Consider the following 26,070-nt stretch of genomic DNA (forward strand, 5'->3'; position numbering starts at 1 on the left):
TCTCGGAAAATCGCTGTGCATTTCGAACGATATATATCGCCCTGTGCTATTAGCAATACCATAAAGCCCACGTTTACTGCGATAACGTGAATGTCGTCCGAAATAACTAATATCTGAAAATTATTGCATGTAATTATCTCTAATCTAATCAAATAGATATTTAATGGAATAACTGTATAATTAAAACATTTTATTATCACCAGACGTATCGAGTAGTTTAGTATTTTAGTATTTAGTATTTTAGTATTTTATTACTGACCTCCCGTTTCTATTTCTCATATTAATATTATATGTAAAAAATTATATAATTTTAAAATTTTTGATAATTACATAATTTTTAAAATAATAAATTTTTTAAATAATTTCGTTTATTATATAATATTAATAAAATATTTTTTTCATCACTTTCTTTAACTCATAGTAATTTATTCGCTTATTTCTTTTTTAAGAAACATTATACTTCCAATATTAAAACATTTACAATATTTATTTAGAAATAATTCTACAAAAAATGTTCTTTCTCAATTATAGCACTCTTAAAAAAATTTAACGAATAAAACTCTGACAATAAATTTCACAAAGATTTAACAAATTAAATTCAAACATGTTAATCAAATTAAATTCACATGTTAGAAACAGGATTGTTCTTTTTATTTCATAACCCTTAAAAAAATATCTTTTTTGAATTGTTACGATTTTTTTAGAAACCTCTTTTTTAGTTGTGACGATTTCTTTATGTAATCAAGTTCGTTCATTTTTAATGACTGATAGGATAATATCAATTTAATTCATTCTAATGATAAAAATCATATTTTTTGTGTTGTGTCAGTTTTGAAAAGGGAGTGATATTATAAAAGAGCGATATTATAATGCTGCACATTAAGGCAAAATGGTGCGCCAATGTACACGCCATGCGACTGTGGCGTTACGAGGATAAACGATAAATGCCGCAAATTACGAATAATGAATTAATAATAATGTCACCTCATTGTCGCCCAATACCTCCAGGCTTGCTTCTCCTCTCTCCTTCTCTCTCACGTTGTTGTTCCTTCATGATTCATAGTACATCGCACAGCACACAATACGTACCGCACTCGCGGAGAGGTTAAGTATGATCGCGCATATACCGTTCACCAAATATTCGCGACGATATTCGCACAGTTGTTTGCACGGCATTCTCGAGAGGCAACGAGACTGACTGCACACAACGCGCACTTTATTCTATCGTGAGCGATGAATAAGACACGTGAAAAAGACACGAAAAAGACGCGTATATCTGCAACATCCATCCGCAAAATTACTATAACAGTTGAATATAAAATCGCGGAGGCAATTTTGGCTAACTTCACAATGATCTTGGCAATGATCGCTCCAATGAAGCCAACATCACGGCGATGCTACACCTGTTGCTCTCAGCTACACCTTGCGCACTTTTCGCATTCTATTTATAGGATGTTAAAAAAAATTGAAATAATAAATTTACGTCTTTTTGAGCTAAACAAAATGGCGTGGAAGATAATTTATTCATTTACTTAGCATCTTGACCATACATTTCGATCCAAGTTTCGGATCTTTTTCAGTGTCAAAAGTATATGGTGACAATCAAATGTATCCAATGAAATCAATAAATTAAAAAAATCATTTAGTATTTATATAATAGACAGTACGCACCATATTTAATATAAAAACTTTAGTGAATAAATTCAAATCTCAATCGTTCCTAAGATATAAATAATTTTATATGTATTATTTTATTATTATTTTATATGTATTATATGTATTATTTTATATTAGTATCATAACTGACTTACTGTTTTTTCTACGTGTTGCATATGATGTGAAAAGAGAAAAATTGAGATAAATAGCACTGATAAGCTACTTGGAAGAATTACAGATCCAATGAGGTGATCTCCCATAATGCCCATCCAATCGTAATAATTGGTTAATGTCAACTTACTGATTCCCGGTAAAATTGAATCAGAACATTTAAAACGCGGTTTATAAATACTAAAGTATAAATATCGCATGTAGAAGCCAGTAACCCGAACCGCCAGTAAGCAGAACAACAAGTCACGATAACGTCAAAATGACATTAAAATGAATCGGAAATGATTGCAAAATAACTTTTAATGATCATTTTGACATCATCTTGATATCATAATGACTTGTTATTCTGTTTGGGAAAATAAGTCATGATGCTAACATACAAAAATGTTTATATCTCAGAAACGATTGAATTGTCGACCTATATTCGGTTTTTTACTCAGTATAGTGTGTATTATTTATCCTACGAATGCTAAATAATTTTTTTAATGTCTTGTATAAATAAAAATACGCACTCGCAACCAATCACCATCTCATACATGACGTGAATAAACATACGGGTTAAAGTAAAAATAAATATCCGTGAGGCTTAATCGTAACAATGCTCGCTAATTAAGTTGCCGCTCAGCTGCAAGCTTGGTTCTGTAACGCCATCGTTTCACTAATGAAAAATTTAAACGCAACGTCGGAAACTTCACTTCGATACCGCGAGAGTCAGTGATTAATTAGGACTCAACGGTCCGAAAATATGCAATCGATATTCGGTATTATACGTGAGCGATACATTTTAAATGCATGGCTTGCGAAATATACGTATTATTAATGAACAATCGATATGCCACGGCTTTGTGTTATTTGAATTACTCTATCAAGTCACGCATCACTTGATATTCACTATTTGAAATCAGTAAGTCTGTGAAAAATTCAATACGCGATGCAAGATATATTCAAATTTAAACGATGCTAACGAAATAATTAAAATTTTAACAATATATCATTTCTAGTCTAGTTCCTGCCATGTCGCGCGATTTTCTGAAGTTAATAAACCGTTCGAAATCTATTTTGATAAACATTCATCCGCTTGACGCGCTTAGTTAATTAAGCGTGCTGACAACCGCTAATTATTCATCGAAAATGATCGCGTTTCGAGAAATTATCTCGACACGGCGAAACACGAGATAGTTAGCCTGTCAGCTCGAATACTGCTGTGAGAAAGCAAACGCGTTTAGAAAAGCGTGCAGTACGGAAAGAGTGCCATATTAATGTATTAATCGATTCGTCATCGTTGCGAAATGTTTAATGTGCTAAAATGTCTATTCCTAAATTTCTATCAATGTAAGGATTAACTTTAATCTTAGGTTAACTTAATTTTTTATCTTCTCTAGTTTTAAGAATTAAAGAAGGATAAAAATAAATTAAACCGAGATTAAAGTTCATTGGTAGAAATATAAAACGAATAGTGAAAGTTAAATGCGCTAATTGTTAACGCTTACGTAGATAGAAAGAGATTATTTTGCTGATATATCTAAAAATTAGCTAGATACAAATTTGAAAATAATAATTTGTTAAATCATTATAATAATTTGTTGAACCATTAAAATAATTGTGTAGAAAATTAAACTCAAATATGATGCGTAATGTTGCAAAATTTTGACATTTTAATAACAAGTTTGAGTAATCAGCTCTTCCTACATAATTATTTTAATAACCTGATAAAATTATTTTCAGATTTAGCTAAATTTTTAAATACTTGAACAAAACTGTTCTTTTTATGTATATTAACGCTTTATATTAAAATATAGAGTACTTTATAGAATATTATAGAACATGTACAGAGTACGTGTAACAATTGTAATGAAAATCTCCCCTAATACTTGGCTCGTGTCTCAAGAGAGAATAATGTTACATTACTCGCCCAGTTGAACATCGTGCAAATAGCAGGGCGGCGACCTCACTTGAAGGTAAATACACTACAAAAATACCCATCGCACCAGTCTTTGTTGTTGTGCAGAAATATTTATGTCTTGTAACAGATTTTCTCCGAAATTTAGTTTTTAAATTTTCCCCATTATTCGGTTCTTTATATTTCGAATTGATCCCTACATATGGAAAATTACCGTGCATCTTGCGCTTCATTTTACAAATTCGTTAGCATTATTTATAACAACAATTTTAGAAGTTTGATGAAAATATTGTTATTTAAAACATTGACAAATATGTTGTAATTTCAATGATATGTAAATATTATCGACATCGAATTTAAATTGTCGTATGTAATTATTGAACTCTTTTTTTAAAAAAAATAAAAAATAAAAATTAGAATTTTACGATTTTATGCACCGTATAATACAAAAAATATTTTGAAGAAATTAAATACAATAGATGAAATAAAATATATATTAAAATACACGCATATATCAAAATACATCTAAAATTACAAATAAAATTCTGCCTTGAAGTATAATATGAATTAGATTGTCTCTACGAGATCTCTTTATGATTGTTTCAATACGACATTACACGTATTTACATGCACATTTTATAATAATCTATCTATAAAATATTGTAGATATATTGTAATATAAAGCATTAATTACGTAAAAAAAAAACAGTATTTAACGAAGTATTTAGTTAAATATAGATCTAAAAATGAGTTTTAATTGATAAGAGAACTTATTAATACATGAATATATATATATATATATATATATATGTGTATACACGACAATCTCTCAAAGATCAATTAAACTAAATTAAAATTTATTATTATTAAACCGCGAAAGACTTCAGACTATGTTTCAGATGAATTGAATGATTTTCGGTTCATATGATTCATCTGAATCGAATGAGTTTTCGGTTAAATCGCAACTATAATCGTGATGAATATTAAACTGACTCTCACAAGATCCATTTATAGACATCATGTTTCAACATGCTAATAATAAGTAAGATCAATTGAGATGTCTTCAATAGAACGACTATAAATATTAACTAAAGATACTCGGAGATAAAGCGTCGAAAAAAATACGTAATCGATAAAGAAGATCGACTTTGATGAGGGACCGATCATGAGGTGACGAGGATATCTATTACATGCCAGTGCCGTTGGGTTAAAGGTGTCAATTAAACAGAGATGGTATGCTAATGAACAAAAGCCTTCCCGTAATCCGGTATGAGCGCAGGCATCCATTATTAGCGTGTCACGTAAGTGGTTTTCTTCGCCTGGCAGCTGCCCAGAAGATAATAATTGGCCGCGGGAGAACGACGCCCAAGTAGGATATTATCCCATGGACGCGCCAGAAACACCTAGGCGGACAGCCAACTTTAAGGCTGTTCTTGGAATTATTCCGGAAATCTCCATGGTGCGGTGGTACGTGTGCGGCATGCTCGTTTCGGAGTTACTCACCCGAGACAGAATGCGAAAGACGAGGCGATAAGTACGAGAAAATAATGCGCCCTAAAACGCGATTCAGCAGCAAACGACCGGCTCTTTCTTTCTCTTTTTTTCTTCTGCTTCACCGTCATACGAGTCGGAATTCGTTAACCCTTAAACGTCACAATATATACGGGAACAATACGTTATGAGATGGCACACCCAATTCAATTGCTTATAATTTTCATAAAAATGAAATATATTATATAAATATTATAAAATATGTTTTTTTCAATTAAAATACCATATATTAAAATTCGTTTTTTTTTTATTTTCTAGTTATAATTTGTGGTTAGACTTAATCTGATGACAATGTAAAAATTGTATTTCTCTAGTTACGATTGATTAATCACTAATAAACTGATGAGTAGTAACTTAAAGTTACCATTACAAAATCACTAGTAGTTTAGTGATTAATTATTAAACTTAAAAAAAAAATTTATTTTATCATTATCATCAAGTTATATGAAATTAAGTTTAAACTAGAAGTTAACTATAAAATAAAAAATTGGATCTAAGGATAAAGGATATATATATATATATATATATATATATATATATATATATATATATATATATATAATATTGGATCTAAAGGATATATATATATATATATATATATATATAAATATAACAAATATATACCTATTTCTTTACCAATAAAAAAAGTTACAATAGAAGGTTATAATGGAAAAAGCATTGAAAATTAGATATGCCATAAAAAGTGCTTAAGAGTTAAGTTTTATGCCCATTTCAACTAAGTAGAGTAACTTTAATCTCAATTCAACTGACTTGTCATTTTTTTCTAATTCTTAGAACAAAAAAAGATGAAAAGTAAATTGAACTAAGATTAAAGGTAATCTTCATTGATGAAAATGGACATTAGCTGGATAAAAAACGTTTCGTGAATGGGAAGTTATCGCAACATCACGTGAATTATATGTACATTACGTAAATCATTTCTTCTTTCATTTACATATCGTATGCGATGCGATCGATAAAATTAATTTTTATAATGCGACTATAATTGCATTCGTGTCGTCACGTTTAGTTCAGAATATCTTCTGAGGTGCGGTAGGGTCGTCGAACCGAAGAGTAGAACGTTGAAGTGTTGAAATTAACTGTCAATTATGTGTCATACGGCAAATATAATGACTCAAAGAATATGTATAGCATGCGTACACAGGACTGCATAATTTATCATTATTTTCGTTGATTCATTATATTATATTTAAAAAATAAGATAGTGATAAAATATAACTATAAGAGTCAAAATGCAATTTGACTTTTATAGCCATAACTTATTATCTTAATTTTTTATGTAATAATTAATAATTTTTTGTGTAACAATTATAAATAAATTAGTACACTGTTAAAAATAAAATGTTAATTTTAACATTTTTGCATGTTTCAAAAAGTCTATTATTTTTGAATTAAAATTAACATTTTATTTTAACAGTATAGTTAAACGGCATGCAGATTATTGCAAATTAAGTGTTTACTTAAGATTCATGAATACAATATTGTTTTATTACGTTATGAAAAGCATAACTAGATTAATACTGAACTCGCGTTAATTTCACATTTCATTAACCGATCTCGTAAAGACCTATTTTCGAAAATTAAGATATCCGAAGGCAAATTAATAGGTTAATTCAAATCTAATCAATACATCACTTAAATTATTCATTGACATTCTGTCATGTTCGATATGAAAGGTTTACGTAGGTGGCTTGTTGCCATGTGCATAATACACAATATAATTATGGTTCGATCCTTTCAGTTTTGCAACATTGCAATATTAATTTCATAAGTTTACGTTCAATCTCGGCGTAAATGAAGATTTAAATAACATAAAGCTTGTCGATCGAATAATATCGACATGCAAGATTATGCACAGATTATTCCGGGGTCAAAAGCAAATAATAAAGAGAGAAAGGAGGTCGTCTATTAAAAGTCCACGCCCAGAAAAAAAGTGCTGATATTAATTACGTAATTGTCGCTTGTAACGAGGGGCTGTTCTCTTCTTCACGTTAAAATATCCGCATATTATTTATTAAGGGATACTGTCAAGCGTCAAACGCCTCGTGCTTATAAATACGGGTATTTTGTTCGACGTGACGCATAACGAAGACGCTGACTTGGAAACGACGTCGTGTCTTAATTGCATTCCTTGACTTTCATCGCACAGCCTCCATTTTCAAAACAATTAATTACTTCCGGTGATCAGCGATTTACTCCTCGTTATCCCGCTGTTGTTTATTACTAATATCGAGTCTCTTGTCCTATATCCGATGCTTAATTTTAATATCATTAATTGTTTATTATAATTGCAAAACAAAAAGAATCATTTTATGTTACGTTACTTTATGCACTTTTATCCCTACTTTTACCGTTTGATAAATATACATTTGATAATAACTGCTAATTATTTAATGATATTAAGTACAAAAATATTCATCCGAATAATGAGGGCAATGTTGAAAAATATTTCAGACAGTTCGAAAATTTGCGTTAAATTCAACACATTTCACTTGTCCTTCGTTATTCCACTTAAATTTTTGTGTTAATTTAACAAGATAAATACGTTAAAAAAATAACACAAATATTATTTTAAAAAAATTTATACAAAAAATATAATATCGACACAGTTTATAACAAACTGCGGAAGCAAATTTTTTCAGCAAAACTGATATTTATATTAACACGTATTTTATTCATTCGTTTTATAATTTATATTTTATAACACATTGCTTTTGTTATTTGTTCACTCATAAATTGTGTTATTTTAACATTGAAAAATATTGAATATCAAATTAACACAAAATATTTAAATAACATAATTATATTAAGCTAAAGTAACATTTGAATATGCTAAAAATTCAACACAAAATTTTAAGGACTTGAGTAGATCGTTTCTAACACAAAATGTTTTTTACTTTGCACGTATTTCTCACCGGCTGTATTTACGTTCCATATTTTTGACGAACAAAAAGTTCCATAGTTTTGATAAACAAAAAAGTCAATTTTACTTGGTCTACCTAAAAGATATTTCTTCTCAGTCAGTTATCTCAGATGGGAAATCTCCTTCGTAAGCACAAGATGAAACATGATGACTGACATACACAACACGATGTGTTTAAAAACGTATTATTAAGTCACTCGAGTCGTATGCCCAGGATGAAGCTGTTATTCTATTCATGGGGTTAAATTAAAGGTCGGGTTGTAATCGCGTGTAATGACGAGGCGAATTGAAGTCTGCATAATCGTTGTTACAACTCGGCGGCCTCGCCTGCAGAGCTCTAGTGGTGAAGCCAGAAAAATATTGGTATGACTCGAGCGTTTCTCGTTCACATGCAAATTCGACTTCAGACGATGCCTTCATTTGCCAAATGTTCGGTGAATGCAAATATACCACACTTAAGTGTAAGAAATTTTGCCAATTTTTATACGTGATTAGGTATATACGTCACGTCTGCAAAGGATCGTACATTACGCGAATACTTAACTTTTCGGGCTGACGGTAGATCTATTGGATTCACTCAATAAATCTTTTTGTCAAAAGTATCAAGTATTTCAATTGTCTTTACGTCTGTAAATTTGGATTATTCTTATTAAAATATACTTAACTCATTTAGTTAATAGTAATAATATACTTAATAGTATTTATTTTATATCATTTTGTTTCCTTAAAATTGATAAATGCTTTTTACTATAAATTAAATGGATCTTATAAGATACAGTAACTATTCATCAGTAACTATTATTATAACGATTTTGGCATTTGTTCCAGAGGGCTAAAGAAGCCACTAAAATGTTTACATTTTATATATATATTTCGATAAGAAGTGTAAAAAAGAATAAAGTTTTCCTCATGCAGCAATGCGATTGATTATGTATCCAACAGCTAAACGCTTTTGTCATTTTAAGCGTTTAGCTTGTCGTTTTTGACAATAAAATTTTGTTATTCGTGAGCTTATGCACTCGCGAAAAGTCACCAACATAAAAGGGAGTGAGAAGAAACTTGCTTCTCGCAGGGCCAAGAATTCAGGTCGGTGCATCAGGAACAGATTCCGCCGCGAAGGCGGGTCTATGAATTTTTGAATGAAATCTAGCAGCCCGTAGATGCCGTGAGAAACTTTCCGTCGAGGACGCAGAACAACTGTGAATTATTCATGTAACTGTATCATCGTTATGCTTCCGCTGTTTTCGCGGCAACTTTATTTTCCACGCCGACGTTGCGCTCATGTCGGTTTGCAACCGAATTCAATGTGGATTCCGTTCCCCGATGATACGTAGCGAAGGGATTTAAGGTTTCGGTGTTACCTTTATCTTGCATTTCTCATTCTTATCTTCTAGATGTCTGCCGAAACGAGATACACGCTTTGATGCAGAAAGCAACAACGTTGGCAAGTGTCTACCACTTCAGTGCTCGTTTTTGAAGTTGACAAAATATCATTTTAAATTATCACACAAAGAAGTTTGAAAAAGATGTAAACATCAGAAAATTCTTCGATTGAAAAAACAACGCAGCGATATAATGATATACTTGATTATTACTATTTAATTTACATTTTATTGTTTTAAAAGTTACTATCGCTTACACTGAAAAAAAGAGTCCGATAATAGCTCACCAAATATTAAATGAAATAACTCCAAAATGTTCGGTTAATATAACAAAAGATAATTTTACTTTTCTAAATTTAGTTAAGTTAGTAAGTATTACTAAACGATTGATTATATTATTATGTATGATAATACTAAATATTTAGAAAAGTATTATATAATTATTTTTTGTTACATTAACCGAACATTTGATTGTTATTATTTCACTCAACATTGGATAGCTATTATCCGACTTACTTTTTCCATATATATAGATATATATAGATATGTATGCTTATATAAAATACTCTCTCTTAATAACCCAAAACATCCATAATATTTAAAAAATTTATATGGTATGATAAATATATGTATACTATTGGATTATTTTGCAAATTATTTAAATGAAAAACATTAATAAATATTGCTTTAATCGTTTATCGGTCAGTCTATTTATTTAAAAATACTTTTTTTCTAACGAATAAACATGATTTCAGTACAAACAGAAACACAGATTACAAATATAAAAAAACCAGTATAAATAGAAATCTCAATATAAACTGTAAATACAAATTGTAAATATTTTTAAAAGTATGTTTTTATTAGTTTTAATATTAAGTAAATATATAATTTCAGACTTTTTTTAAAACAGATATGTAAACACATATATATATATATATATATACACACACACACACACATATATATATATATATATATATATATATATACATTGTGCTGATGATATCACAATTGATAGTCACAATTTGACCGAAACGTTTACATGTAATTATATTTTAGATATATGACTTGTGCGAATAATAACTTGCGTATGTGACTGTATGCGCTTTCTTACTTTTGTTTTATGTTACCGAGCCACCTTTAATAACTTTGTTTAAATTTTATTAATATATATTCTCTAAAAAAATTTTAGCAAAAATAAATTTGTATAAAATTTTGAAGTAATTTAAATAATATTTTAAAATTTTATATAAATTTATTTTTGCTAAGATCTTTTTAAATATATGATTTGTGCGAATAACAACTTCCGTATGTAACTGTATGTTCTTTCTTATTTTTGTTTTAGAATATATATAATTATTATTTTAGAGAATATGTAATATAATTATTTTATCTAAAAATTTTAATTCTAAATTAGATGAAAGGAGAGTTACCTAAAAATTACTTGAAAATTTTATACAAATTTATTTTTGCTAAGATTTTTTTAGAGAATATATACAAATAAAATTTAAGTTATTAGAAGTGGCTCGATAACATAAAACAAAAATAGGAAAGCGCACACAGCCACACAGGCAAGTTATTATTCGCACAAATCATATATTTAAAATATAATTACATGTCACCATTTCGGTAAAATCGTGAGTGCAACATATATATAGCACATTATATGTAGGATGTCGCAGTACAAAATTCCAAAAATTAATCCTGTCTTCATAATCTCTTTTGCAATGAAATTAAGAATTTATTCCTGATATTTATAATTTGTATGTTAAAACACAGATCATTAACATACGAATTATCAAGAATAAATTCTTAATTTCACTGTAAAAAAGATTACGAAGGCGGGATTAATTTTTGGAATTTTATACTATGATATCCTATATATAATATATATAATGTGCTAAATTATATTTTTTAACATTTGCATTCTCTTGATTGTGCTGATGATAGTCACAATTTGACCGAAACATGTAATTTTATTTTAAATATATGAATTGTGCGAATAATAACTTGCCTATGTAGCCGTATATTCTTTCTTATTTTTGTTTTAGAATATATATAACTATTATTTTAGAGAATATGTATAATTATTTAATCTAAAAATTTTAAGTGACTTTCCTTTTATCTAAATTAAATAAAAAGAGAGTTACTTAAAAATTACTTGAAAATTTTATACAAATTTATTTTTGCTAAGATCTTTTAGAGAATATATATAAATAAAATTTAAACAAGTTATTAGAAGTGGCTCGATAATATAAAACAAAAATAGGAAAGCGCATACAGTCACATAGGCAAGTTATTATTCGCACAAATCATATATTTAAAATATAATTACATGTCAACGTTTCGGTCAAATCGTGAGTGCAATCCATCGTCGGTACAATTAAGAGAATGCAAATGTTAAAAAATATAATTTAGCACATTATATATAGGTCGCAGTACAAAATTCCAAAAATTAATCCTGTCTTCATAATCTCTTTTGCAGTGAAATTAAGAATTTATTCATGATATTTATAACTTGTATGTTAAAACACAGATCATTAACATACAAGTTATCAAGAATAAATTCTTAATTTCACTGTAAAAAAGATTACGAAGGATTAATTTTTGGAATTTTATACTGCGATATCCTATATACGTATTGTGCTGAATTATAACATTTTTTAACATTTGCATTCTCTTGATTGTGCTGATGATAGTCACAATTTCACCGAAACGTTTACATGTAATTATATTTTAGATATATGACTTGTGCGAATAATAACTTGCGTATGTGATTTTATGCGCTTTCTTATTTTTGTTTTAGAATATATATAATTATTTTTTTAGAGAATATGTATAATTATTTTATCTAAAAATTTTAATTGACTCTCCTTTTATATAAATTAGATAAAAGGAGAGTTACTTAAAAATTACTTGGAAATTTTATACAAATTTATTTTCGTTAAGATCATCTTTAAAAAATATATATAATTATTTTAGAGAATACATATATTACTTTAAAGAATATATAATTATTTTATACAATTATTTTATAGAATATAGAGAATTATTGAAATCATTTTATTTAACAATGATTCAAAAAAATAATCATTTTTTACTCATTGTAAAATAAAATGATTTAAAAACAAGCGACAAAAGGTAAATTCTACACAAACAAAAAATAATATTTACCGCCAGGTTGCTCCACCGGTGCCCGATGTCTCGCCCAGACCTCCACCTCCTCTCAGAATATGCACAGGACACTCGCGTAAAACACTCGCGAATACACTGTAATCGCACGCGGACTATAACTTAAGTCCGATAATTTGACGGCACTCCCGAAACGCGCGACGCGACGAACCGGCTGCGGTTCGTTCATTTTCAAGTAAATCGGCGACGAGGGTAGCTTCCCCGTTGGATTTTTACACGAAGAAAACGATTTTACTCAATATCTAAAAATTTATCTGGATATACATTCAGACATATCCGAAAATTTTTAGATATTTGAGAAAAACCATTCTTTTCGTGTAAATATCCTCTGGGTACTGAGCCCCCTCACCACGTCAAGGTGAGAGGGAAAAATAATCTGAAAAATATAATATATAGCTATTATTACTGTGCAATTATTATGCAATCGATTAACTTTTAGAAACAAATATCAAACACACGTCTACAATTCATTATCATTGCGAATTAAAATCAGAGCAGATAAAAGGGCTCAATCTTTTATTTATACATAGTTAGTGTCCGTGAGATATGATTAGAGTCAATAAAATAGGCTAGAGATTAATAAAAAAGAAAAATGTTTCTTTTATTAATGATAAATCGTTCCAAAGTTACGGTTAATTTTTTAACGGATCGTAACGGAAGATGCACAAAAACAAAAATTAATTAAATTATTAAATTGTATTAATTGTGAAAGCAGGAATTGCATGATTTTGCATGAGAGTATTCATATCAAGATTGCTTTTCTATACTCGTGTGATACCGTTCGTACAGACAAGTAGCCGTCGCATGCCGCTCCTCTTCACATTTCTTTTTGAAACATATAATAATCGCAAAAAGTGCTAGGTATAATACGAAATGTTGTATTTTATGAATATTCACATAATACGATTACTAGTATGAATAATTATTCATAAAGTATAATACAACGTTTCGTATTGCATTAGACATTCTTCGCGAAAAAGATTTCAAAAAGTAATGTGAAAAGAAGCCGCGACACAGCTACGTTGTTTGTACCAGCTTCGGTAAGGGAATAATAACTGCGCGATAACTAGGCGTAAACATGACGCGCCATTCCGTGCCACCTCGTACCATCCCCAACCGAAGGTCACGCGCCAACCGTCGAAATACTACGTATTAACGTACGCCTATTACAAAATCAGTAAAATAATATTCATTACGTTTTAATATTCTTCGATGAATATTACACAATATTACATGCTTTATTGTACGATTTACGTTTTATTTTTTGAATTCGTTACGCACACAATTCTATATCTTAGGTCGGTATTCACAGTCAGAGTATTCATATTCAAGACCGTCTTAACTATAATTTTAAGAAGTCACGAATCAAAGGGGAGTATTAATATCTTAAGACATTACTTAAGACAGTCTCGAAATAAGAACGGACTGTGAATATCGTCCTTGGATATCTAATTTATGTATCTGTAAATGTATAATACGAATTATATTTATAACATTATTATATTTAGTCCTGTTTCATAATTTAAAAAATGTTTGCCTTTATCTTTACTTAAAGAATGTATATTATTAATCTTATTATTAATCTTTATTTGAACGTAAATTATCAAAGAGAGTAATAAAGATTGAGATATAACTCTGGTACACACCTTAGTTTTGAGCAGTATTACTATTTGAGCATCCTTATGTAATTAATTATCAGTTCGCGTTCGTGAATCTCTAATTTTCGTAGATTAATGCGCGAGCACCTCACGCCACACGTCCGTCTTGCTGCGAAGTCGTCGAGCGAAAAGGATGACGATCGACCACCGCGCATCGCCCCCCCTTCGCCTTCGCCTCGCGACCCACCGCTTTTCGTCGCGCGCGACCCCCTTCCCCTCCCCCGAGCTTTTCGCCGGGTGCTATTTATAGCCTATTTAGGCGTTTGAAAAATATTGAACGGTTAGTACAATTATTCAAGTATTTTATATGATTTTGGCAAACGGATATCGCCATACATTTCGCGTTTTGCTTTGTGGCATCTCGGGCACAATCCTATATTACTTGCATGGTTCTCTTAAACAAATTAGTAATTATTCGCGTGAGATATTTTTGATATTTTCAATAATTCTCAATTTTCATAATTCTTTTTAATGATCCATTCTTCAATAAAGATTGATAAAATATTATATATATGTTCTTTAAAAATAAATGCAAATTTTCCTAATATCATGAAACAATTTGTGCCGAATACAGCTTTAGCTAAGAGTACTAAACATCTTGTTAATCATTATTTAATTTTTCAGTTAATAAATTAATTTAAAACCTATTGTAAGGCCGATCATGGCTCGATAAAGTAACATACGAATTATTTAAAATTAAAAAATAGAAAATAAGGTTCAGAAACTTATTTAAAATATAAAATCGTAGGAATATGTGCAAAAAGCAGGTGCAAAAAGCTTGTTTAAAATAAAAGATATAAAATAGTTTCTGGAAACTTATATAAAATAATGAATTAATACTAAACGCTTTTAATTTTTTTATTTAAATTACATACTTTAATTTTCGTCGCTTTTGCAAGTAAATGAAAATTATTAAACGGTTCTTACGTACATTTTGGCATCCTTAGAAAATATTTGTAAAGTTGGATATTTATAACAAATTATATATAAATTGTTATAACTAAATATAATTAACAAAATAAGAAAACTGTATTTTTATATACAAAAATGTAAAACTCTGAAGCAAAAATATTTAAAGGATAAATATTTTTGCTTCAGAGTTTTACATTTAAATATGTTTCAATATCTTAAAGTTGAATTCAAAAGGAAAAATCGTTCAAGTTTCGGCTGTCCAAAAAATTTAATTATTTAATAACTTGAAGATTATGTTTTTTAAATAAGCATGAATGGCTATGAATTGCAGATACATTACATTTACATTTTAAACAATGCATTTTATTATTACACAATTTATAATAAGCATTTTATAATTGGAATAATGTACATGTTTAAAAACATATATTATTATATATATATATATATATATTTTATTATTATATAGTGTTTTACATTTTTGTATAAAAAAATACAGTTTTCTTATTTTGTTAATTATATTTAATTATAACAATTTATATACAATTTGTTATAAATATCCAACTTTATAAAAACTTTCTAAAGATGTCAAAATGTACGTAAAAACCATTTAATAATTTTCATTTACTTGCAAAAGCGACGAAAATTAAAATATGTAATTTAAATAAAAAAATTAAAAGCGTTATTTAGTATTAATTCATTATTTTATATAAGTTTCCGGAAACTATTTTTACATCTTTTATTCTAAACAAGTTTTTCGTATCTGTTCTTTTTACAGATTCCTATTTTATATTTTAAATAAGTTTCTGGAACTTATTTTATATTTTTTATTTTAAATAATTCGTACGTTATTTTATCGAGCCATGATTGGCGTTATACGTAAGTTTAGAAAGTTTTAAGAAAGAATTTCCGAAACACGGATAATTTGCAGTAGTAGTAATGTCTTAAATTAATTTATTACTAGTATGAATAACTGAAAAATTAAATAATGATTAACAAGATGTTTAGTACTTTTAGCGAAAGTTGTATTCAGCACAAATTATTTCACGATTTATTAAGAAAATTTGCATGTATCTTTATATAAAAAACACATATAGAATATTTTATCAATCTTTATTGAAGTATGAATCATTAAAAAGAATTATGAAAATTAAGACATAATGTTGGAATATCAAAAATATCTAATAATTAGTATTAAATGAATTAATTAGTAATTCGTTTAAAAGAACTATGCAAGTAATATAGGATTGTGCCCGAGATGCCACAAAACAAAACGCGAAATGTACGGCGATATCCGTTTGTAAAAATCATATAAAATACTTGAATAATTGTACTAACCGTTCAATATTTTTCAAACGCGATAGTTGGGTGTAATCTAAACATCTGGCGAAAAACTCGGGGGGGAAGGGGGTCACTGGCGACGAAAAGCGGTGGGACGCGGAGCGAAGGCGTAGGGGGGCAAGGTGCGGTGGTCGGCTACGTCATCACGTTGGCATTTGTTCGACGACTTCGCAGCAAGACGGACGTGTGGCGTGAAGCGCTCGCGCATTAATCTACGAAAATTAGAGATTCACGAACGCGAACTGATAATTAATTACATAAGGATGCTCAAATAGTAATATTTCTCAAAACTAAGGTGTGTACTCAGAGTTATATCTCAATCTTTATTACTTTCTTTGACGATTTACGTTCGAATAAAGATTAATAATAAGATTAATAATATACATTCTTTAAGTAAAGATAAACGCAAACATTTTTTGAATTATGAAACAATTTGGACTAAATATAATAATGGATATAAATAGAAATATCATATATTACACATTTACAGATATATTAATTAGATTTTTAAGGGCGGTATTCATAGTCCGTTCTTATTTCAAGACTGTCTTAAGTAATGTCTTAAGACGTTAATACGGATCTCTGATTCGTGACTTCTTAAAATTATATTTAAATTATATTTAAGGTCTTGAATATAAGCCTCTGATTATGAATACCGGCCTAAAATATAGATGAGTTGTGTGCGTAACGAAATAAAACGTAAATCGTACAATAAAGCATCGTGTAATATTCATCGAAGAATATTAAAACGTAATGAATATTATTTTACTGATTTTGTAATAGGCGTACGTTAATACGTAGTATTTCGACGGTTGGCGCGTGACCTTCGGTTGGGGATGGTACGAGGTGGCACGGAATGGCGCGTCATGTTTACGCCTAGTTATCGCGCAGTTATTATTCCCTTACCGAAGCTGGTACAAACAACGTAGCTGTGTCGCGGCTTCTTTTCACATTACTTTTTGAAATCTTTTTCGCGAAGAATGTCTAATGCAATACGAAACGTTGTATTATACTTTATGAATAATTATTCATACTAGTAATCGTATTATGTGAATATTCATAAAATACAACATTTCGTATTATACCTAGCACTTTTTGCGATTATTATATGTTTCAAAAAGAAATGTGAAGAGGAGCGGCATGCGACGGCTACTTGTCTGTACGAACGGTATCACACGAGTATAGAAAAGCAATCTTGATATGAATACTCTCATGCAAAATCATGCAATTCCTGCTTTCACAATTAATACAATTTAATAATTTAATTAATTTTTTGTTTTTGTGCATCTTCCGTTACGATCCGTTAAAAAATTAACCGTAACTTTGGAACGATTTATCATTAATAAAAGAAACATTTTTCTTTTTTATTAATCTCTAGCCTATTTTATTGACTCTAATCATATCTCACGGACACTAACTATGTATAAATAAAAGATTGAGCCCTTTTATCTGCTCTGATTTTAATTCGCAATGATAATGAATTGTAGACGTGTGTTTGATATTTGTTTCTAAAAGTTAATCGATTGCATAATAATTGCACAGTAATAATAGCTATATATTATATTTTTCAGATTATTTTTCCCTCTCACCTTGACGTGGTGAGGGGGCTCAGTACCCAGAGGATATTTACACGAAAAGAATGGTTTTTCTCAAATATCTAAAAATTTTCGGATATGTCTGAATGTATATCCAGATAAATTTTTAGATATTGAGTAAAATCGTTTTCTTCGTGTAAAAATCCAACGGGGAAGCTACCCTCGTCGCCGATTTACTTGAAAATGAACGAACCGCAGCCGGTTCGTCGCGTCGCGCGTTTCGGGAGTGCCGTCAAATTATCGGACTTAAGTTATAGTCCGCGTGCGATTACAGTGTATTCGCGAGTGTTTTACGCGAGTGTCCTGTGCATATTCTGAGAGGAGGTGGAGGTCTGGGCGAGACATCGGGCACCGGTGGAGCAACCTGGCGGTAAATATTATTTTTTGTTTGTGTAGAATTTACCTTTTGTCGCTTGTTTTTAAATCATTTTATTTTACAATGAGTAAAAAATGATTATTTTTTTGAATCATTGTTAAATAAAATGATTTCAATAATTCTCTATATTCTATAAAATAATTGTATAAAATAATTATATATTCTTTAAAGTAATATATGTATTCTCTAAAATAATTATATATATTTTTTAAAGATGATCTTAGCGAAAATAAATTTGTATAAAATTTCCAAGTAATTTTTAAGTAACTCTCCTTTTATCTAATAGATAAAAAGAGAGTCACTTAAAATTTTTAGATAAAATAATTATACATATTCTCTAAAAAAATAATTATATATATTCTAAAACATAAATAAGAAAGAACATACAGTTATATATTTAAAATAAAATTACATGTTTCGGTCAAATTGTGACTATCATATTCAGCACAATCAAGAGAATGCAAATGTTAAAAAATATAATTTAGCACATTATATATATAGGATGTCGCAGTACAAAATTCCAAAAATTAATTCTACCTCGTAATCTCTTTAACATTGAAATTAAGAATTTATTCTTGGTAACTTGTGTATTAAAACACGGGATTACCAGATTCCATGTTTTCACAACTATCAATATAATACAATAATGCGATGCTAATTTGTTAGAAGAATATTAGCGTAGATGGAAAAATATTATATAATATGATAAGACTGTTTTATATGAAATTTCATGTAATCACTTGGTGTAGCGATCCGTGTTTTACCATATAAATTATGAATATCAAGAATAAATTCTTAATTTTACTGCAAAAGAGATTATGAAGACAGGATTAATTTTTGGAATTTGGTACTACGACATCCTATATATAATGCACTAAATTATATTTTTTAACATTTGCATTTTCTTGATTGTACTGATGATGGTTATGATTTAACCGAAACGTTTACATGTAATTATATTTTAGATATATGATTTGTGCGAATAATAACTTGTGTATGTAGTTGTTGCGCTTTTTTATTTTTGTTTTATATTATCGAGCTACCTCTAACTTTGTTTAAATTTTATTTATATATATTCTCTAAAAAAATCTTAGCAAAAATTAATTTGTATAAAATTTTCAAGTAATTTAAATAATATTTTAAAATTTTATACAAATTTATTTTTGCTAAGATCTTCTTTAGAGAATATATATATAGAGGAAAGTCGCCGATACTGACATAGATCTCCTACAGCGACACCCTCTTATTTCTCAGAAACTAATTATTGCACTTTATTAATACTAATACAATCATGATCTGTTTAATTAAAGAAGTACAAACTCATAATTTTTATATTTGTGACTTATTTCTATACCAAATCAATTAAAAACGAATTCTACGATTGTAAAAAAATAAAATTTTTACGATTTTCTTTTGTAAATTGAATTGATTGCTTCCTAAATCAGTTTTATATTATTTTTTCTCTTAGTTTTTTGATATGATTTTAAATATAAAATTGGGATGCAGTGTAAATCATCCACACCTGTCTGTAAAACAGATCATGATTTAATTTTTATAATGTTACTTCATAATGTCAAATAACTTTATTGGAACTGAAGACAATTGTTCGTATGTAGAATAACTCATGAAAAACTATCACATAGCATCTTGTAGAGAGAATAGGATAAAGTAAATATGCATACTTCAATAAAAATATTTTATAACGAAGAGAGTGAAAAGATTCTATATATTTATTCTATATATTTCTTAATATCTTATATCCATTCACTTGTAGGTACAGATAATTCCTGTAAAAGAAAAAAAAATAGGAATACATAACACTATTACCTATTGTGTCAGTTTTGGAGCCGATTTTGTCAGATGTTTATTTTTGCTTACCTTAAAAATTAATTATTGCTAAATTGCAATCAATATTATAAAAATTGCTTATGCTATCTGTTGGAAAACAATTTTTAGTTTGTACTTATGTTTTTAAAGTTTTATTTTTACCTTTTGTTTTAGAAACATTGTCTAAAGACAATGTGATATGTCGGAATCTGTGACTTTCCTCTAATTATTTAAAAAAATATATATAATTATTTTAGAGAATATATTATTGTTCTATATCTAATTAAATAATGGGAACAAAATTCGATGCTTACAAAAATTATATTTTTAGAATTGCATAATTATTTTTCAGCAAACTGCATGCGTTTATATAGCAGTTATTTTTTAAAGTAATGATTATTTCTTTATTCTGTTTTAATTTGGATTTTAATTTATTTGTTACAGAATCATCGTAGCGACGTTGCAGATATAACTCCACTGTTATGCGCGCATCGGATTGGTGAGTGGCAATTTTTTCAATATAAGGAAATAGTTATTTTATTTGAATTTCAACATGTTATTTATTGCAAGTGAATTTAAAAATGCCAAGCCCAGTGAGCAAAATATCTAAAATCGACGCATAAGACAACTTTAATATATCTTTCAGAATTCTTTATAAAATATCTTAAAGGTGTTTCTTAAAGAATTCTTAAAGATATCTTAAAGTTGTCTTATGCATCGATTTTAGACATTTTGCTCATTGAGGAGTGGGTTGGTGTGACACCAGTCTAAGTTTATAAAAGATAAAGTGAATATTCGGGAGGGTAATTTAATTTGCTCGCAAATTGAGAGTTTTTATATTTTTTGAGAGTTATTTAAAATACAAAAGAAAATCAACAAACAACAGGACTAAGAGAAACAGCGCGGATTATCAAGTGCAAGTTTGATAGATTAAAAGATCTACAAAACTTGTGCTTAATTATTCGCGCTGATTTTAGCCCTGTTATTTGTTAATTTTTTTGGTATTTTAAAGATTGAAAGAACCTGTTTTAATTATATTATTGCTTATTGCTTATTTATTATTATATAGTATTATATATGATTGCGATTAAGTTATTCTACTAAGTTTATTAGTACGCGATAGGATATGGTTAGACATTGGCTGCGTTCGGCAGAGAAAGCAGCTTTGCAACTGTTATATAATTCTTCTATATGATTGGTTTGTACATTTAAATCCATAAAGAGCCAAAAGCAAGAACCAATCGTATTGAAGAATTTTACAACAGCCGAAAAGCTAATTTGTCTGAACAAACCAATAGACGTATTATATTTGCGGTGTTATTGCATATATATGAAGTAAGGAATGTAAGAAGAATGTAATATGTAGATAGGAATACACGGATAGAGATAGGTATCGCGAATTGGAATAAATGAGAGTACGGATATGTAGGACGGTAATAAGTATGGACTGTAGGTAGGGACTGTATAGGATAGGATAAATTATAGACAGGTAGGACTGAAGACGTCATATGTACATACTTGATAATTGGAAATAAAGGATTAAAAATTGAATAAAATTTTTAATTAATTTTTAGTTTTATTTAATTATCAGCATCTTGTTCCAATTATCAAATATGAAAATAAGCCAAATTAATTTCAAATTTTATTAAATTTTCAGCTACCCTAAAATTAAACTTTTTCTTAAAATTCTATACACGTACAAATTATATAACGCGTTAATATTGCAATTAACTCTATCATAAATAAATGTATGTGTAATAATATTAGATACGTAGTACAAAATTTATGTAAACTATGTCCAGATGAATGCTATAATCATATTTACTTTTGTAATTTACCCAACGATTTCCGGGCAAAAATGTTATATATATGGACATGGAATTTTATATAATGATATCTAATTGTATATAAAATATATCAATTTTTTATATGATTATGTATAATTATTAATTTTATATAATTAATATATATAATTAATATATATAATTATATATGAAACATTTTTTCCCGGGTTACTAATTAATTGTACATTTACTGGTATATATATATATATATATATATATATATATATATATATATACATATCCGTTTTGAATATCTATTCAATGCAAATAGCATTTATCTTGTAGTAAACCAAATTGTTGCGTAATCGTAATTGATGTAAATTATACGAATTCGACGAAACGTATATTTTAATAACAAAAATTGTTTAGTGATTTAATAATTTTGATTATTTAATTTTTGCTATTTATTAACTTTGAAATATTTAATTTTAAATCTTTTTTTTTTATTTAGATTTTGTTCTGTATATCAAAAAGTCATTAATAATTTTAACTTTTTATTAAACTTTTTATTTGATGTTTAGAATAATCGTCAATTTTTCTTTGTATTTAGTATGTAAATTTATAAAATAAGTCATAAAGATTGCAGCTTTGACTGAGACAATTGTTAAATATTAACTTCTTGCTTACTTTTTGACATTATAGATCTTTAACATTATAGAATTACGAGTATATTTTAGTTAGAACAATTTATTATATGCAAAGGCCTCTTATATCGCTGTCTCTTGCGTCAGATGGATGCCAGTGATTACGTAGTTTATATAACCGATGGAAAGTTGTAATTATTTTTATCATGGAGAATTATTCCTCGTCATGAAGTCCATTTGCAAAGTCTAGTTTAGTGTCTCTTCGGAGATTCTTGTACAGAATTGGAATGCATCCCGGGTTTTTTCGTCTGCAGTTACTGGTAGTAATAATAATTTTGTTAATGAGTCAATGACAATTGCTATACATTTTAAAATCAAGTTGCAAAATTAATTCATATTTTAGCATAAAATTTTCGCTTTCTTTGTTTTATTAAATGTTCTCCTACTAGTAATAATAATGTTAGTAATAGTACTGTCTTAATAACAATAAGAATTTAGTATTATATGATCGATATGGATATACATTTATAATTTGTTTAAATTCTAATTCTAATTAAGTGAACAAATTTAAATTTTATACAAATAATTTGCTAATTTTTTGATGATTGGTCTAACAAAAATATGGTTACGAATGTGTATATTCAATTTTCTAACTGATATTTTAAAATCATTTTTAGATATTGGACATCCCGCCATTGCAGAATATTTTTAATTATATTTTAATTATTAATATTTTTAGATTTTTTTATAATTTTATTGTTATTATTTATATGTGTACGTATAACACTTTTCTATGATAAAATACATGCAGATTTTATGAGATTATATTTAACGGATATTGATTTTTGTCGATTTACATAATTTTCTTCAAAATTTTTTATAGTCTTTTAACAATGTTATCATGATTATATGAGTTGAATTAAAAATGCGTGGGTACAAAAAATTCAAGATAAGTCGAATAGGTACTACTTTCGTATTAACGGGATATTAATAATTATAATTTTTGAAAAATAAAGAATTGTTAAATTTTATATAATAAATTTTTCAGTATAAATATTCTTTAATCTCGTTATTACCGGGTTCGGCTCATCTCATACAGTTGGTACCCAACTTTTGTACCCGTACATATAAAAAATTATAATAACGCGTGTATTTTATTATTGTTAAATATACTCCTTCGTAACCATTATTTCGTAAGAAAATTATTCTATTCATTTTTAATAAGTGATGATTTTTAGCGATGGGTGGTTGAATATATTTTCTCAAAAATTTTAATATTATATTAAAGAAGTGATAAAAATGGTAATTGCATTGACATGCTACCAAAATTACTATTTCATTACTATCGTAAGTGGTCTGAAAGATTTGGGATTTACAACCTTCTTTAACGAGACCGCTGGTGTTTGACGGAATGCTTAATTTTTCTTTTCGAATAGATATTGTAAATTTGACGTAGAAAGTTCATTCTTCACTGTAAAAATTGCTCTTCTTTATATCAGATTCTAACTATAGCGTATCACAAGGCGGAGGGATCTTTATTCGTTTACATTATTGGGATAAGTTATCTTGAAACGCGATAAAAGTGCTGTCATAAATATAATAATGACTGTGAAATGCCGTCATAAATATATTATGAATAATTTATCTAATTTAAATAAAAGGAGAGTCACTTAAAATTTTTAGATAAAATAATTATACATATTCTCTAAAAAAATAATTATATATATTCTAAAACAAAAATAAGAAAGAACGTACGGCCACATACGCAAGTTATTATTCGCACAAATCATATATTTAAAAAGTTCTTAGCAAAAATAAATTTGTATAAAATTTTAAAATATTGGGTCATTTAAAAAGGGTCATTCAAAAATTGAACAAAAAACCGCGGATACTTTTTAAATGACCTAATATTATTTAAATTATTTCAAAATTTTATACAAATTTATTTTTGCTAAGATTTTTTTAGAGAATATATATATATATAAATAAAATTTAAACAAAGTTATTAGAGGTGGTTCGGTAACATAAAACAAAAGTAAGAAAGCGCATACAGTCACATATGCAAGTTATTATTCGCATAAGTCATATATTAAAAATATAATTACATGTAAACGTTTTGGTCAAATTGTGACTATCATCAGCACAATCAAGAGAATGCAAATGTTAAAAAATATAATTTAGCACGTTTTATATATATATTTTATACATTCGTTTTACATGTCAATTGATATTTATCTTTTCTGTGGCGTATTTCTGTGGCTACAGATTTTTCAAATTAAAATAAGTGATCGTATAATTAATTATTGCGTACGGAATAATATCATGAACAATAACGTAAATGTTCAGAGAAACCGAAGCGATTATCACATCGATTGTACAATAAATTGTCGTGTGACATGGGAAAGCTATTTTAACCGTTTTTAACGTCAAGCTGTTGTCAACTATTTGTGTGGTTCCCATGTGCGAAGAATAACGCGTAGAGACACTCGAAATATCCCTCTACGTAAACTATTCACCGCACTCTATTACCATTTCGAAAACGCGGAAATAGAACATAGCAGTCACTAGAAGCTTTTTGCGGCACTTCGATTGAGATAGAAACACAGAAAGATTTTTTGCTGGCATTGAAGATATCCAACTCACAATCGTGAAATTTGAATGTTCTAAAATACTTTTGAGAATATGACTGCAATTTATTATCATGTATATAAATTTACAAGAGATTATTAGGCATAAAAAACCGCCTTGAACAAATATGGCGTTTTTCACTCATGTATGTTTAATCTTGATCTATTTTCATTTAACATTTGATTTACTTTATTGTGCTTAGAATAATATGTATTTATAATTCGAAATATTTGCCGTCTTTTTGTAAATATCCCATCAGTTACGGCGTTAGATGACAGGAACATTTGTTTTCTTAGACGTTCAGAAGATTTCCAAGACGATTCACCACCGTCATATGGTAACAGTACGTCTTAGGTTAACCATTATTGATTCAAAGCTGTTCAAGGGCCAGGAGAGACTCCGACGCCTCTAAGAGGGCTCCCCATAAATCTGTAATCTTGATCCTCGTTTTCCCGCGTCTACCTCTTGTCGTCTTTCGCGCTGTCCATCTCACCAGAGAATTCTCGCGC

At 28.4% G+C, this 26,070-nt stretch overlaps 1 protein-coding gene and 1 long non-coding RNA gene across 8 annotated transcripts in view; one reads left to right on the plus strand and one right to left on the minus strand.

Annotated features, from left to right (window-relative positions):
* Nucleotides 1-26,070, minus strand: part of kug (FAT atypical cadherin kugelei) — a 407,027-nt gene that overhangs the window by 210,022 nt on the left and 170,935 nt on the right. The window lies entirely within an intron of this gene.
* Nucleotides 17,706-26,070, plus strand: part of LOC147908755 (uncharacterized) — a 163,411-nt gene continuing 155,046 nt past the window's right edge. Inside the window, exons 1-2 of one of the 2 annotated variants that reach the window (XR_015545902.1) lie at nucleotides 17,706-18,672; nucleotides 20,950-21,004. This is a non-coding gene — a long non-coding RNA (uncharacterized LOC147908755). The other variant, XR_015545901.1, reaches the window with a different exon arrangement.

This window comes from Acromyrmex echinatior, chromosome 8 (genome assembly GCF_024713525.1).
Source record: "Acromyrmex echinatior isolate Ae372 chromosome 8, ASM2471352v2, whole genome shotgun sequence".
NCBI classification, from domain to species: Eukaryota; Metazoa; Arthropoda; class Insecta; order Hymenoptera; family Formicidae; genus Acromyrmex; species Acromyrmex echinatior.